The following is a 14,598-nucleotide window of genomic DNA, read 5'->3' on the forward strand; positions in this document are numbered from 1 at the left end:
TCGTCAATCGCGGCAAGAAAGGCTTCTCGCATGGCTACTCTCCAAGTTATCAAACTCAAACAACGGTGTTCATTGTTAATAATTTGTTTTACATACTTTCTATTTTATATATATTTGCTCTTTTTTTTCTCACATTTTAGTTTTTATGGGGACTTCTTGCACGGAGAAGACGACCTAGAAGAAGATGAACGATGAAAACCCTAAGATGAGTAGTTATCATTTCATTTGATTTGTCATTCTATCTCTTTCTCTCTCTGTCACTCTAACTCACCCTCACTCTCAATCGCACTCTCTGTTTCGGCAATGGCGGAAAGAAAGGCTTCTCTCATGGCTGCTCCCAGAGTTACCAAACTCAAACGTTGATGTTCGTTGTTAATAATTTCTTTCACATACTTTCTTATTTTTTATATATTTTCTCTTTTTTTTTCTTCACATTTTTGTTTAGTATAGGGTGCTCTTGCTCGGAGAAGATGGCCCGGATGAAGCTGACCGATGAAAACCCTAAGATGGGTTTGTTATCCTTTCATTTGATTTGAGTCTCTCTCTCTCTCTCTCTCTCTCTCTCTCTCTCTCTCTCTCTCTCTCTCTCTCACTTTCACTCACCCTCACCCTAACTCGCAGTCTCTGTTTCGTCAATGGCGACAAGAAAGGCTTCTCTCATGGCTTCTCTCAAAGTTATCAAACTCAAACGTCGGTGTTCATTGTTAATAATTTCTTTTACATACTTTGTTATTTTATATATATATTTTCATTTTTTTTCTTCACATTTTTGTTTTGTATAGGGAGTTCTTGCTCGGAGAAGACAGCTCAAATGAAGATGGACGATGAAAACTCTAAGATGCGCAAGTTATCCTATCATTTGATTTGTCTTTCTGTGTCTCTCACTCTCTGTCACTCTCACTCTCACTCTCACTCTCTGTTTCGTCGATGGCGGCAAGAAAGGTTTCTCTCATGGCTGCTCTCAGAGTTATCAAACTCAAACATCAGTGTTCATTGTTAATAATTTTCTTTTACATACTTTGTTATTTTATATATATTTTCTCTTTTTTTTTTTTACACATTTTTGTTTTGTATAGGGAGTTCTTGCTTGGAGAAGACGGCCCAAATGAAGATGGACAATGAAAACCCTAAGATGCGTAAGATATCCTTTCATTTGCTTTGTCTTTCTGTCTCTCTCTCTCTCTGTCACTCTCACTCGCACTCTCTGTTTCGTCAAAGGTGGCAAAAAAGGCTTCTGTCATGGCTGCTCTCAGAGTTATCAAACTCAAACGTCGGTGTTCATTGTTAGATATTTCTCTTATATACTTTGTTACTTTATATAAATTTTCTCATTTTTTTTATTCACATCTTAGTTTTGAATGGGAATTCTTGCTCGAAGAAAACGCCCCAGATGAAGATGGACGATGAAAACCCTAAGATGCGTAAGTGTAGACGTCCCCAAACGCCCCAGGAAGATGAGTCCCGTTCTGTTCATTTGTGGGTTCACTACAGTTCAGGACTCTCAAATTGTCACCGTTCTTAATCTGAACCAAAGAGTCCAAATCTAGCAAATCGTTTTGAGAAAAACAAATTTTTAGAAAAGAAGTGCCAAACATGGACTGCTTTGCCAGATACAGAGTCGCCACCTAAATATTTTATTTTGGAAAATTTAGGAAACCCTGACTCGGTGCCAGAGGCCACGTGTCCGTCATCACCAAAGTTGCCTCGGCTCGGCAACTTGGGTACGATTGGGGAAGGTCAGCTATAAGCACCCCCTCTCGCCCGATCAAAGATCGGCCTCTACTAACTGTGGTATCTTGTTTTGAAAGCATTATGTGTTCCTATTCCGGTTATTAGCCTAGAATTACTATGTTATGCACACAGCAAACAAGTATAGACTAGATCGCTTAATTTGGAACAAAGCATCGCATATCCGTTTGTTTGGAAAATGTTTTTGAAATTTGCTACTCGCGAGTAGGCTAAAACACGGATTTTGATGAGTTGTTCCAACTCAAGCAATCCAACCTTCACCCACAGGCATTCAGGCAGTTCATATCACATAAGCATCTAGCCACATGATAAGCATGCTGTCATGTTAACATTCACACTCGTGCGAGATGCTAAAGCACAAAATACTTACAGGGTACTCCAAGCTAAAACAAAGAACTCGTTAGCAATCAATGTATGATCCAAGCCCATGTTAAGTGCCTAATGCAACGCATACAGAATGCAATTAGGATAGGCCAGGCTAATCTTAGGATGTCATGTGAAATGCAACCATTTGATGCATATATTCAAGTTTAGATTTGAAATACTATGCAGTTAGTATGATGTGCCGAGCCCGATGCATGCAATACTGATGAATGATGCACGCATGCAAAGCATAAGGATGCTAAACTAAATATGTCCTAGTACTAACCATCAAAGCAGATAAGTAAAAGGGAGAAAGAAGTGGGGGTTGGAAGACATGCACACACGCACCCACACTTATTACAAATTTGCGCTTGCTCGGAGGGACCAAAAGAATAATACAATTAATTAACCTACAAGCTAATTAAATATTACAGACCACCTAATTAATTAACAAATCAATTAAGTAAAGAAAGCGATAAAAGTCCTCGGGAAGAGGGTTCAATGCATGCGCGCTCGGTTTCGCTCGGGAGTCCATTGCCATGTACAAGTTGCCTCTGTTTTTCCTGCTCTGCTCCTCTGAGAATGGCACAATTCCCAAGGAACACTCTCTGGACATTGGAGAACACCACCGGCCATAAGGAATGGTCACCGGCCATGGGGAATAATCACCAGCCACTGGTTAAGCTCTCGACCATCCATACTTGGTCGGTCGGCACTAAAGATGGCCGGCCGGCCAAAGTTTCCTGCAGAATCCTGTTTTGACAGCAGTTGAGGGCAAAACAAGGCATGGCAATGCATTCCAAGCCAATGTGTGCACCAACACATCCCTTATCATGTTTATGACTCAAAGGGACATGGTTCTTGGTTCTCGGGCCACCAATCGTGCATTTCAATGCGTGATGGCCCAAGGGACCAAGTGTGCACTTTGATTTCAAATGTCATGCAATGCACGTAAACAAACAAATGGAGCTCAACCTCTATCACAAGCAATTCAAGAGGCAAGGCATGCATGCCAATGCAATGCAATCCTAAGCATGTGAGCCTAAGTATGCAATATGGGCATGCAAGCAAGTAATGTATGTTAGACACACAACCTAGGCAAACAAGCATGCAAGACATGAAGCAATGCAACCAACAAGTATGTAAGACACAATGTGGGTGTTCAAACATGCAAGCAAGCATGTGACTTCATTCAATCATGCAACAACACACAAGTATGCGAAAACACACAAGGTGAGCATACAACAACATGTGAACAATGGACTTAAACTGATTTGGGCAGCTCTATACTAAGCCTAAAACAGTGGCCAAATGCTAAGAGAATGATGACCAAATAATCATGCAAGCATGCATGCACACAAGGACTAACACTTCGGCATTGAAGAGCAACTCTCAAGCACACTTAGGAGGATGCAGACATGGACAGATAGCATGCACATTAAGCTTTGAAAATCATATTAAGAATGGTGCCAAACCAAGTAAACAAGATAGACATGGCATGCAAATAAAACCCAAAATCCAAGACAAGCCAAAGGGCTTAAATCATGATCATGTGACATATGAAGCAAATGATCAAAATGAATCAAATCAATCCCAAATCATGTTAAGGCGAGCCCCAAAAACCACTTAGATGGCATCTAAATGATTTACACATGGAGGCATGCACAAGTGCTTAAACATGGAGTGTACAACACAACCTCTTAAAGCATCAAAGGAGCATCAAATGCAAGCATGCGAGCATGTTAAGTGGACTGAAATGACATGATAAGTGGTGCTAAACCACTAAAAATGATGCAAGTAATGCATGCTCATGGTTCACACACTTAAAGCCAACAAGCTAAAATGCAAAGGGGCTATACGAAGCATGGCAAGCATGGCTAAGACAACCTACATCAGACCTTAAGCATGGAAAAACAAGCCTAAAAGCTTCACAAAGCTTGACCAAAACAAGCGGGCATGGCGATCTACATGCTAGGTACATGTTAAGGCAAAATGATGGCATTACAAGACATGTATGCAAGACATGCAAGGTGTGTTTAAATCAACATGAAACAGAGGTAATATATGGCAAAATATTACCAAATAACAGTTAAGGCATGGCCAACATGGACTTAAACTAGGTGCTCACACATGAGGCAAAAATGGCCCTTTTTAAGGACAACAAGGAGAGAGGGTGACCCTCTCCTTCTTAGGACCCTAAACTACCATCCTCACCACTAAAATCCCTCAAGATTTTAGTGGTGAGAAGGGCCAAACAAGGTGGTCCCGAAGCTCACCAAAAATAGTACAAAATGTGGCCAAACAAGGCCTAAGAGGGGTCAAACAACCCCAAAGCTTAAAATACCCTTAAACAACTATTCAAAGCAGGCAAAAACAAGGCTTTTATATGTTATACATAAAGTCTAAAAACAATTGCAAGATGGGCAAAAAGACTATGCAAATATGGGGTAAAAAGGGATAAGTTCTTACCCTTGTTGACCTTCTTCAAAAATGATGCTCCAGCTGGTCCTCAAAGCTCAAAACCAGTCAAGAACACCAAGAACAACCCTCTGGCCCCACAGCAACCAAGAGAAGGTGTAGAACTAGGTGTTTGTGCACAAAAGTAAGACAAAAACACATACAAGGCAAAAGAAAGAGAGAAATATAGAGATAGGATAGAGACACTATGACCTAACCCTAATATCAGAACTCCTCTAGATTTTTTTTTTTTTTGTAACCCTAATGGAGGGAGAAGAGGCCTCCTCTTATAGAGCTTCCCTCTTGCAAAGCCTCTCAAGTAAGCTCGTCAAGAGGGAGATCCCTCCATACACGTGTATGGAGGGGAACAAAGTGTATGCCAGCTAGCACAACTAGCATACAAATATCTGCAAAAGCAGATGAACAGTGGTCGGCCGGTCAAAAATGCAATTTGAACAAAATAGATGGCCGGTCAACCATCTAGAGTGTCGATCGGCCAAACATTTGGCCGATGGCAACAAGACACAGCCGGTGGCCTCAAGCCATGGCCGGTGGAGTGTGGAGATGGCCAACAAGGCATTCCTTGCCCTCCATAGCAAAAACACAAGTGTTTGGTGCAAGACCAAACACAAAACAGTCGAGTCGAGAGATCCTGAGGCAAGGCGCATAGCCGAGACCTCCGGGAACTCAAGATGAACGCAAACAAGGATGATCACCGACTGTTCAAACGGTGACGTCCAAGTCCTGAGGACGGTTAAAAATGGGGTGTCTACAGTAAGTTATCCTTTCATTTGATTTTTCTTTCTTTCTCTCTCTCTCTTTGTCACTCTCACTCTCACTCTCGCTCTCTACTTCGTTAGTGGCAGCAAGAAAGGCGTTTCTCATGGCAGCCCTCAGAGTTATCAAACTCAAACGTCGATGTTCACTGTTAATAATTTCGTTTACATACTTTCTTATTTTATATTTATTTTCTCATTTTTTTTCTTCACATTTTTGTTTTGTATAAGGTGTTCTTGCTCGGAGAAGACGTCCCAGATAAAGATGGACGATGAAAACCCTAAGATGCATAAGTTATCCTTTCCTTTGATTTGATTTTCTGTCTCTCTCTCTCTCTCTCTCTCTCTGTCTCTCTATCACTTTCACTCACTCTCACTCTCACTATTCGTTTCGTCAATGGTGGTACGAAAGGCTTCTCTCATGGCTGTTCTCAAAGTTATCAAACTCAAACGTTGATGTTCATTGTTAATAATTTCTTTTACATACTTTGTTATTTTATATATATTTTCTCATTTTTTTTGTTCACATTTTTGTTTTGTATAGGGAGTTCTTGCTCGGAGAAGACGACCCAGATGAAGATGGACAATGAAAGCTCTAAGATGCATAAGTTATCCTTTCATTTGATTTCTCTTTCGGTCTCTCTCTCTCTCTCTCTCTCTCTCTCTCTGTCACTCTCACTCACTCTCACTCTCACTCTTTGTTTTGTCAATGGGGGCAAGAAAATTTCTCTCATGGCTGCTCTCAGAGTAATCAAACTCAAATGTCGGTGTTCGTTGTTAATAATTTATTTTACATACTTTCTTATTTTATATTTATTTTCTTGTTATTTTTCATCACGTTGTTGTTTTGTATAGGGAGTTCTTGTTCGGAGAAGACGGCCCAGATGAAGAGGGACGATGAAAACCCTAAGATGCGTAAGTTATCCTTTCATTTGATTTGTGTTTCTGTCTCTCTCTCTCTCTCTGTGTCACTCTCACTCTCTCTATCACTATCACTCTCACTCTCCGTTTCGTCAATGGCGGCAAAAAAGGCTTCTCTCGTGGTTGCTCTCAGAGTTATAAAACTCAAACGTCGGTGTTCATTGCTAATAATTTTTTTTACATAATTTGTTATTTTATATATATTTTCTCATTTTTTTTCTTTACATTTTAGTTTTGCATGGTGACTTCTTGCATGGAGAAGACGGCCTAGATGAAGATTGATGATGAAAACGCTGAGATGCGTAAGTTATCCTTTCATTTGATTTGTCTTTCTGTCTCTCTCTCTCTCTCTCTCTGTCACTCTCACTCACTCTCACTTTACACACACTGTCTGTTTCATCAATGGCAGCCAAAAAGGCTTCTCTCATGGCTGCTCTCAGAGTTATCAAACTCAAGCGTCGGTGTTCATTGTTAATAGTTTCTTTTACATACTTTGCTAATTTATATATATTTTTTCATTTTTTTTCTTCACATTTTTGTTTTGTATAGGGAGTTCTTGCTCGGAGAAGACGGCCCAGAAGAAGATGGACGATGAAAACCCTGAGATGCGTAAGTTACCCGTTCATTTCATTTGACTTTCTGTCTCTCTCTCTCTCTCTCTCTCTCTCTCTCTCTCTCTATCACTCTTACTCTCACTAGCACTCTCATTCTCCGTTTCGTCAATGGCAGCAAGAAAGTCTCCTCTCGGGGCTGCTCTGAGAGTTATCAAACTCAAACGTCGATGTTCATTGTTGATAATTTCTTTTCCACACTTTGTTATTTTATATATATTTTCTCATTTTTTTTTCTTTAAATTTTAGTTTCGTATGGGGTGTTCTTGCTCGAAGAAGACGGCCCAAATGAAGATGGATGATGAAAACCCTAAGATGCGTAAGTTATACTTTCATTTAATTTTTCTTTCTCTCTCTTTCCCTCTCTGTCACTCTCACTTACTCTCACTCTCAATCTCGCTCTCCGTTTCGTCAATGGCGGTAAAAACGGTTTCTCTCATGACTGCTCTCGGAGTTATCAAACTCAAACGCCAGTGTTCATTGTTAATAATTTCTTTTACATACTTTGTTATTTTATATATATTTTCTCCTTTTTTTTCTTCACATTTTTGTTTTGTATAGTGAGTTCTTGCTTAGAGAAGACGGCCCAGATGAAAATGGACGATGAAAATCCTAAGATGCGTAAGTTATCCTTTCATTTGATTTGTCTCTCTGTCCCTCTCTCTCTCTGTCACTATCACTCACTCTCACTCTTACTCTCCGTTTCGTCAATGGCGGCAACAAAGGCTTCTCTCATGGCTTTTCTCAGAGTTATCAAACTCAAACGTCAGTGTTCATTGTTAATAATTTCTTTTACAAACTTTGTTATTTTATATATATTTTCTCCTTTTTTTTCTTCACATTTTTGTTTTGTATAGGGAGTTCTTGCTCGGAGAAGACGGCCCAAATAAAGATGGACGATGAAAACTCTAAGATACATAAGTTATCCTTTCATTTGATTTCTCTTTCGGTCTCTCTCTCTCTCTCTGTCACTCTCACTCACTCTCACTCTCACTCTCTGTTTCTTCAATGGCGGCATGAAAGGCGTCTCTCATGGCTACTCTCAGAGTTATCAAACTCAAACGTCAATATTCATTGTTAATAATTTCTTTTTCATACATTGTTATTTTATATATATTTTCTCACGCTTTTTCTACACATTTTTGTTTTGTATAGGGAGTTCTTGCTCAGAGAAGACGGCCCAGTTGAAGATGGACGATGACAACCCTAAGATGTGTAAGTTATCCTTTCATTTGATTTGTCTTTTTGTCTCTCTCTCTCTCTCTCTGTCACTCTCATTCAATCTCACTCTCACTCGCACTCTCCATTTCGTCAATGGCGGCAAGAAAGGCTTCTCTCATGGTTCCTCTAAAAGTTATCAAACTCAAACATCGGTGTTCATTTTTAATACTTTCTTTTACATACTTTGTTATTTTATATATATTTTCTCATTTTTTTTTCTTCACATTTTTTTTTTGTATATGGAGTTCTTGCTCGGAGAAGACGGCCCAGATGAAGATGGACGATGAAAACCCTATGAAGCGTAAGTTATCCTTTCATTTGATTTGTCCTTCTGTCTCTCTCTCTCTCTTTGTCACTCTCACTCCCTCCCACTCTCACTCTCTGTTTCGTCAACGGCGACAAGAAAGGCTTCTCTCATGGCTGCCCTCAGAGTTATCAAACTCAAACGTCGGTGTTCGATGTGAATAATTTATGTTACATATTTTGTTATTTTATATGTTTTTTCACATTTATTTTCTTCACATTTTTGTTTTGTAAAGGGAGTTCTTGCTCGGAGAGGACGGCTCAAATGAAGATGGACGATGAAAACCCTAAGATGCGTAAGTTATCCTTTCATTTGATTTGTATTTTTGTCTCTCTCTCTCTCTCTCTCTCTCTCTCTCTCTGTCACTCTCACTCACTCTCACTTGTACTCTTCGTTTCGTCAATGGCGACAACAAAGGGTTCTCTCAAGTCTACTCTCAAAGTAATCAAACTCAAACGTCGGTGTTCATTGTTAATAAATTTTTTTACATACTTTGTTATTTTATATATATTTTTTCATTTTTTTTTTCACATTTTAGTTTTGTATGGGGAGTTCTTGCTTAGACAAGACGGCCTAGATGAAGATGGACGTTGAAAACCTAAGATGCGTCAGTTATCCTTTCATTTGATTGTTCTTTCTGTCTCTCTCTCTCCCTCTCTTTGTCACTCTGACTCCCTCTCACTCTCACTCTCGCTCTTCGTTTCGTCAATGGTGGAAAGAAGGGCTTCTCTCTTGGCTGCTCTCAGAGTTATCAAACTCAAACGTTGGTGTTCATTGTTAACAATTTCTTTTACATACTTTGTTATTTTACAAATATTTTCTCATTTTTTTTCTTCACATTTTTCTTTTGTATATGGAGTTCTTGGTTGGACAAGACGGTCCAGATGAAGATGGTCGATGAAAACCCTCAGATGCGTAAGTTTTCCTTTCATTTGATTTGTCTTTCTTTCTCCCTTTCTCTCTGTCACTCTCATTCACTCTCACTCTCACTCTTCGTTTCGTCAATGGCGGCAAGAAAGGCTTCTCTCATGGCTGCTCTTAAAGTTAACAAACTGAAACGTCGGAGTTCATTGTCAGTAATTTTTTTACATACCTTATTATTTTATATATTTTTTCTCATTTTTTTCTACCTATTTTGGTTTTGTATAGGGACTTCTTGCTCAGAGACGACGGCCGAGATGAAGATGGACGATGAAAACTCTAAGATGCATAAGTTATCCTTTCATTTGATTTGTCTTACTGTCTCTCTCTATCTCTCACTCTCTCTTTGTCACTCTCACTAACTCTCACTCTTTGTTTCGTCAGTGGCGGCAAGAAAAGCTTCTCTCATGGCTGCTCTCAAAGTTATCAAACTCAAACGTCGGTGTTCATTGTTAATAATTTCTTGTACATTATTTGTTATTTTATATATATATTCTCATTTTTTTTCTTCACATTTTTCTTTTGTATATAGAGTTTTTGCTCGGAGAAGACAGCCCAGATGAAGATGGTCGATGAAAACCCTAAGATGTGTAAGTTATCCTTTCATTTGATTTCTCTCTCTCTCTCTCTCTCTCTCTCTCTCACTCACATTCTTACTCGCACTCTCCATTTCGTCAATGGCGGCAAGAAAGGCTTCCCTCATGGTTGCTCTCAGAGTTATTAAGCTCAAACATCGGAATTCGTTTTTTATAATTTCTTTTACATACTTTGTTATTTTATATATATTTTTTATTTTTTTTTCTTCACATTTTTGTTTTCTATACAGAGTTCTTGCTCGGAGAAAATAGCCCTAATAAAGACGGATGATGAAAACCCTAAGATGCGTAAGTTACCCGTTCATTTGATTTGTCTTTCTATCTCTCTCTCTCTCTCTCTCTCTCTCTCTCACTCTCACTCTCACTATCCCTCTCACTACCCGTTTCGTCAATGGCGGCAAAAAAGCTTCTCTCTTGGCTGCTCTCAAAGTTATCAAACTCAAACGATGGCATTCATTTTTAATAATTTCTTTTACATACTTTGTTATTTTATATATATTTTCTAATTTTTTTCTTCACAATTTTGTTTTCTATACGGAGTTCTTGCTCGGAGAAGATGGCCCAGATGAAGACGGACGATGAAAACCCTAAGTTGCGTAAGTTACCCGTTCATTTCATTTGTCTTTCTGTCTCTATCTCTCTCTTTGTCACTCTTACTCTCACTATCCCTCTCACTCCCCGTTTCGTTAGTGGCGGCAAGAAAGGCTTCACTCATGGCTGCTTTCAAAGTTATCAAACTCAAACGACAGTGTTCATTGTTAATAATTTCGTTTACATAGTTTGTTATTTTATATATATTTTCTCTTTTTTTTTCTCACATTTTAGTTTTTATGGGGACTTCTTGCACGGAGAAGACGGCCCAGATGAAGATGGACGATGAAAACCCTAAGATGAGTAAGTTATCCTTTCATTTGATTTGTCATTCCATCTTACTCTCTCTCTCTCTGTCACTCTAACTCACTCTCACTCTTAATCACACTCTCCGTTTCGACAATGGCGGCAAGAAAGGCTTCTCTCATGGCTGCTCTCAGAGTTACCAAACTCAAACGTCGGTGTTCATTTTTAATAATTTCTTTTACATACTTTGTTATTTTATATATATTTTCTCATTTTTTTTCCTTCACATTTTTGTTTTGTATAGGGTGTTCTTGCTAGGAGAAGACGGCCCAGATGAAGATGGACAATGAAAACCCTAAGATGGGTTAGTTATCCTTTCATTTGATTTCACTTTCTATCTCTCTCTCTCTCTCTCTCTCTCTCTCGGTCACTTTCACCCACCCTCACCCTAACTCGCAGTCTCCGTTTCGTCAATGGCGGCAAGAAAGGCTTCTCTCATGGCTGCTCTATGAGTTATCAAACTCAAACGTCGGTGTTCATTGTTAGTAATTTCTCTTGCATACTTTGTTATTTTATATATATTTTCTCATTTTTTTTCTTCACATTTTAGTTTTGTATGGGAAGTTCTTGCTCGAAGAAAACGGCCCAGATGAAGATGGACGATGAAAACCCTAAGATGCATAAGTTATCCTTTCATTTGATTTTTCTTTCTTTCTTTCTCTCTCTCTCTTTGTCACTCTCACTCACTCTCACTCTCACTCTCACTCTCTGCTTCGTCAGTGGCGGCAAGAAAGGCATCTCTCATGGCAGCCCTCAGAGTTATCAAACTCAAACGTCGATGTTCTTTGTTAATAATTTTGTTTACATACTTTCTTATTTTATATATATTTTCTCATTTTTTTTCTTCACTGATTCGTCAGTGGCGGCAAGAAAGGCATCTCTCATGGCAGCCCTCAGAGTTATCAAACTCAAACGTTGATGTTCATTGTTAATAATTTTGTTTGCATACTTTCTTATTTTATATATATTTTCTCATTTTTTTTTGTTCACAATTTTGTTTTGTATAAGGTGTTCTTGCTCGGAGAAGATGTCCCAGACGAAGATGGACGATGAAAACCCTAAGATGCGTAAGTTATCCTTTCCTTTGATTTGGTTTTCTGTCTCTCTCTCTCTCTCTCTCTCTCTCTCTCTCTCTCTCTCTATCACTTTCACTCACTCTCACTCACACTCCCACTCTTCGTTTCGTCAATGATGGTAAGAAAGGCTTCTCTCATGGCTGCTCTCAGAGTTATCAAACTCAAAGGTCGGTGTTCATTGTTAATAATTTCTTTTACATACTTTGTTATTTTATACAAATTTTCTCATTTTTTTTCTTCACATTTTTGTTTTGTATAGGGAGTTCTTGCTCGGAGAATATGGCCCAGATGAAGATGGACGATGAAAACTCTAAGATGCATAAGTTATCCTTTCATATGATTTCTCTTTCGGTCTCTCTCTCTCTCTCTCTCTCTCTCTCTCTCTCTCTCTGTGTGTGTCACTCTTACTCACTCTCACTCTCACTCTTTGTTTCGTCAATGGGGGCGAGAAAAATTTCTCTCATGGCTGCTCTCAGAGTTATCAAACTCAAATGTCGGTATTCGTTGTTAATAATTTATTTTACATACTTTGTTATTTTATATATATATTTTCGTTATTTTTCGTCACAATGTTGTTTTGTATAGGGAGTTCTTGTTCGGAGTAGACGGCCCAGATGAAGATGGACGATGAAAACCCTAAGATGCGTAAGTTATCCTTTCATTTGATTTGTGTTTCTGTCTCTCTCTCTCTCTCTCTCTGTCACTCTCAATCACTCTCACTCTTACCCGCACTCTCCATTTCATCAATGGTGGCAAGATAGGCTTCTCTCCTAGCTGCTCTCAGAGTTATTAAACTCAAACGTCGGTGTTCATTGTTAATAATTTCTTTTACATACTTTGTTATTTTATATATTTTTTTCATTTTTTTTCATCACATTTTTGTTTTGCATACGTAGTTCTTGCTCGGAGAATATGGCCCAGATGAAGATGGACGATGAAAACCCTAAGATGCGTAAGTTAGTCGTTCATTTGATTCGTCTTTCTCTCTCTCTCTCTCTCTCTCTCTCTCTCTCTCTGTGTCACTCTCACTTTCACTCTTCGTTTCGTCAATGGCGGCAAGAAAGGCTACTATCATGGCTACTCTCAAAGTTATCAAACTGAAACGTCGGTGTTCATTGTTAATAATTTCTTTTACATTGTTTGTTATTTTATATATATTTTTTCATTTTTTTTCTTCACATTTTAGTTTTGTTTGGGGAGTTCTGGCTTGGAGAAGACGGCCCAAATGAAGATGGACAATGAAAACCCTAAGATGCATAAGTTATGTTTTCCTTTCATTTTTCTTTCTGTCTCTCTCTCTCTCTGTCACTCTGACTCAATCCCACTCTAACTCTAGCTCTCCGTTTCGTCAAAGGCGAATAGAAAGGTTTCTCTCATGGCTGCTCTCAGAGTTGTCAAACTCAAACGTCGGTGTTCATTGTTAATAATTTCTTTTACATTGTTTGTTATTTTATATATATTTTCTCATTTTTTTTCTTCACATTTTAGTTTTGTTTGGGGAGTTCTTGCTCGGTGAAGACGGCCCAAATGAAGATGGATGATGAAAACCCTAAGATGCATAAGTTATCCTTTCATTTCATTTTTCTTTCTGTCTCTCTCTCTCTCTCTCTCTCTCTCTCTGTCACTCTAACTCAATCGCACTCTCACTCTCGCTCTCTGTTTCGTCAAAGGCGGCTAGAAAGGCTTCTCTCATGGCTGCTCTCAGAGTTATCAAACTCAAACGTCGGTGTTCATTGTTAATAATTTCTTTTACGTACTTTGTTATTTTATATATATTTTCTAATTTTTTTTCTACACATTTTGGTTTTGTATAGGGAGTTATTGCTCGGAGAAGACGGCCTAGATGAATATGGACGATGAAAACTGAAAGATGTGTAAGTTATCCTTTCATTTGATTGGTCTTTCTATCTCTCTCTCCCTTTGTCACTCTCACTCACTCTCACTCTCACTCTTTGTGTCGACAATGGCGGCAAGAAAAGCTTCTCTCATGGCTACTCTAAGAGTTATCAAACTCAAACGTCAGTGTTCATTATTTAAAATTTCTTGTACATACTTTGTTATTTTCTATATATTTTCTCATTATTTTTCTTCACATTTTTGTTTTATATAGGGAGTTCTTGCTTGGAGAACACGGCCCAGATAAAGATGGACGATGAAAACCCTAAGATGCGTAAGTTATCCTTTAATTTGATTTGTCTTTCGGTCTCTCTCTCTCTCTCTCTGTCACTCTCACTCACTCTCACTCTTACTCGCACTCTCGGTTTCGTCAATGGCTGCAGGAAAGGCTTCTCTCATTGCTGCTCTTAGAGTTGTTAAAGTCAAACATCGGTGTTCATTGTTAATAATTTCTTTTACATACTTTGTTATTTTTTATATATTTTTTCATTTTTTTTTCTTCACATTTTTGTTTTGTATAAGGAGTTCTTGCTCGGAGAAGACGGCCTAGATGAAGATGGACGATGAAAACCCTAAGATGCGTAAGTTACCCGTTCATTTGATTTGTCTTTCTGTCTCTCTCTCTCTCTCTCTCTCAATGACTCTAACTCTCTCTATCACTATCACACTCACTCTACGTTTCGTCAATGGCGGCAAGAAAGGCTTCTCTCATGGTTTCTCTCAGAGTTATAAACTCAAACGTCGGTGTTCATTGTTAATAATTTCTTTTACATACTTTGTTATTTTATATATATTTTCTCATTTTTTTTC

Source organism: Camellia sinensis, chromosome 7 (genome assembly GCF_055761805.1).
Source record: "Camellia sinensis isolate YWXY chromosome 7, ASM5576180v1, whole genome shotgun sequence".
Classification (NCBI taxonomy): domain Eukaryota; kingdom Viridiplantae; phylum Streptophyta; class Magnoliopsida; order Ericales; family Theaceae; genus Camellia; species Camellia sinensis.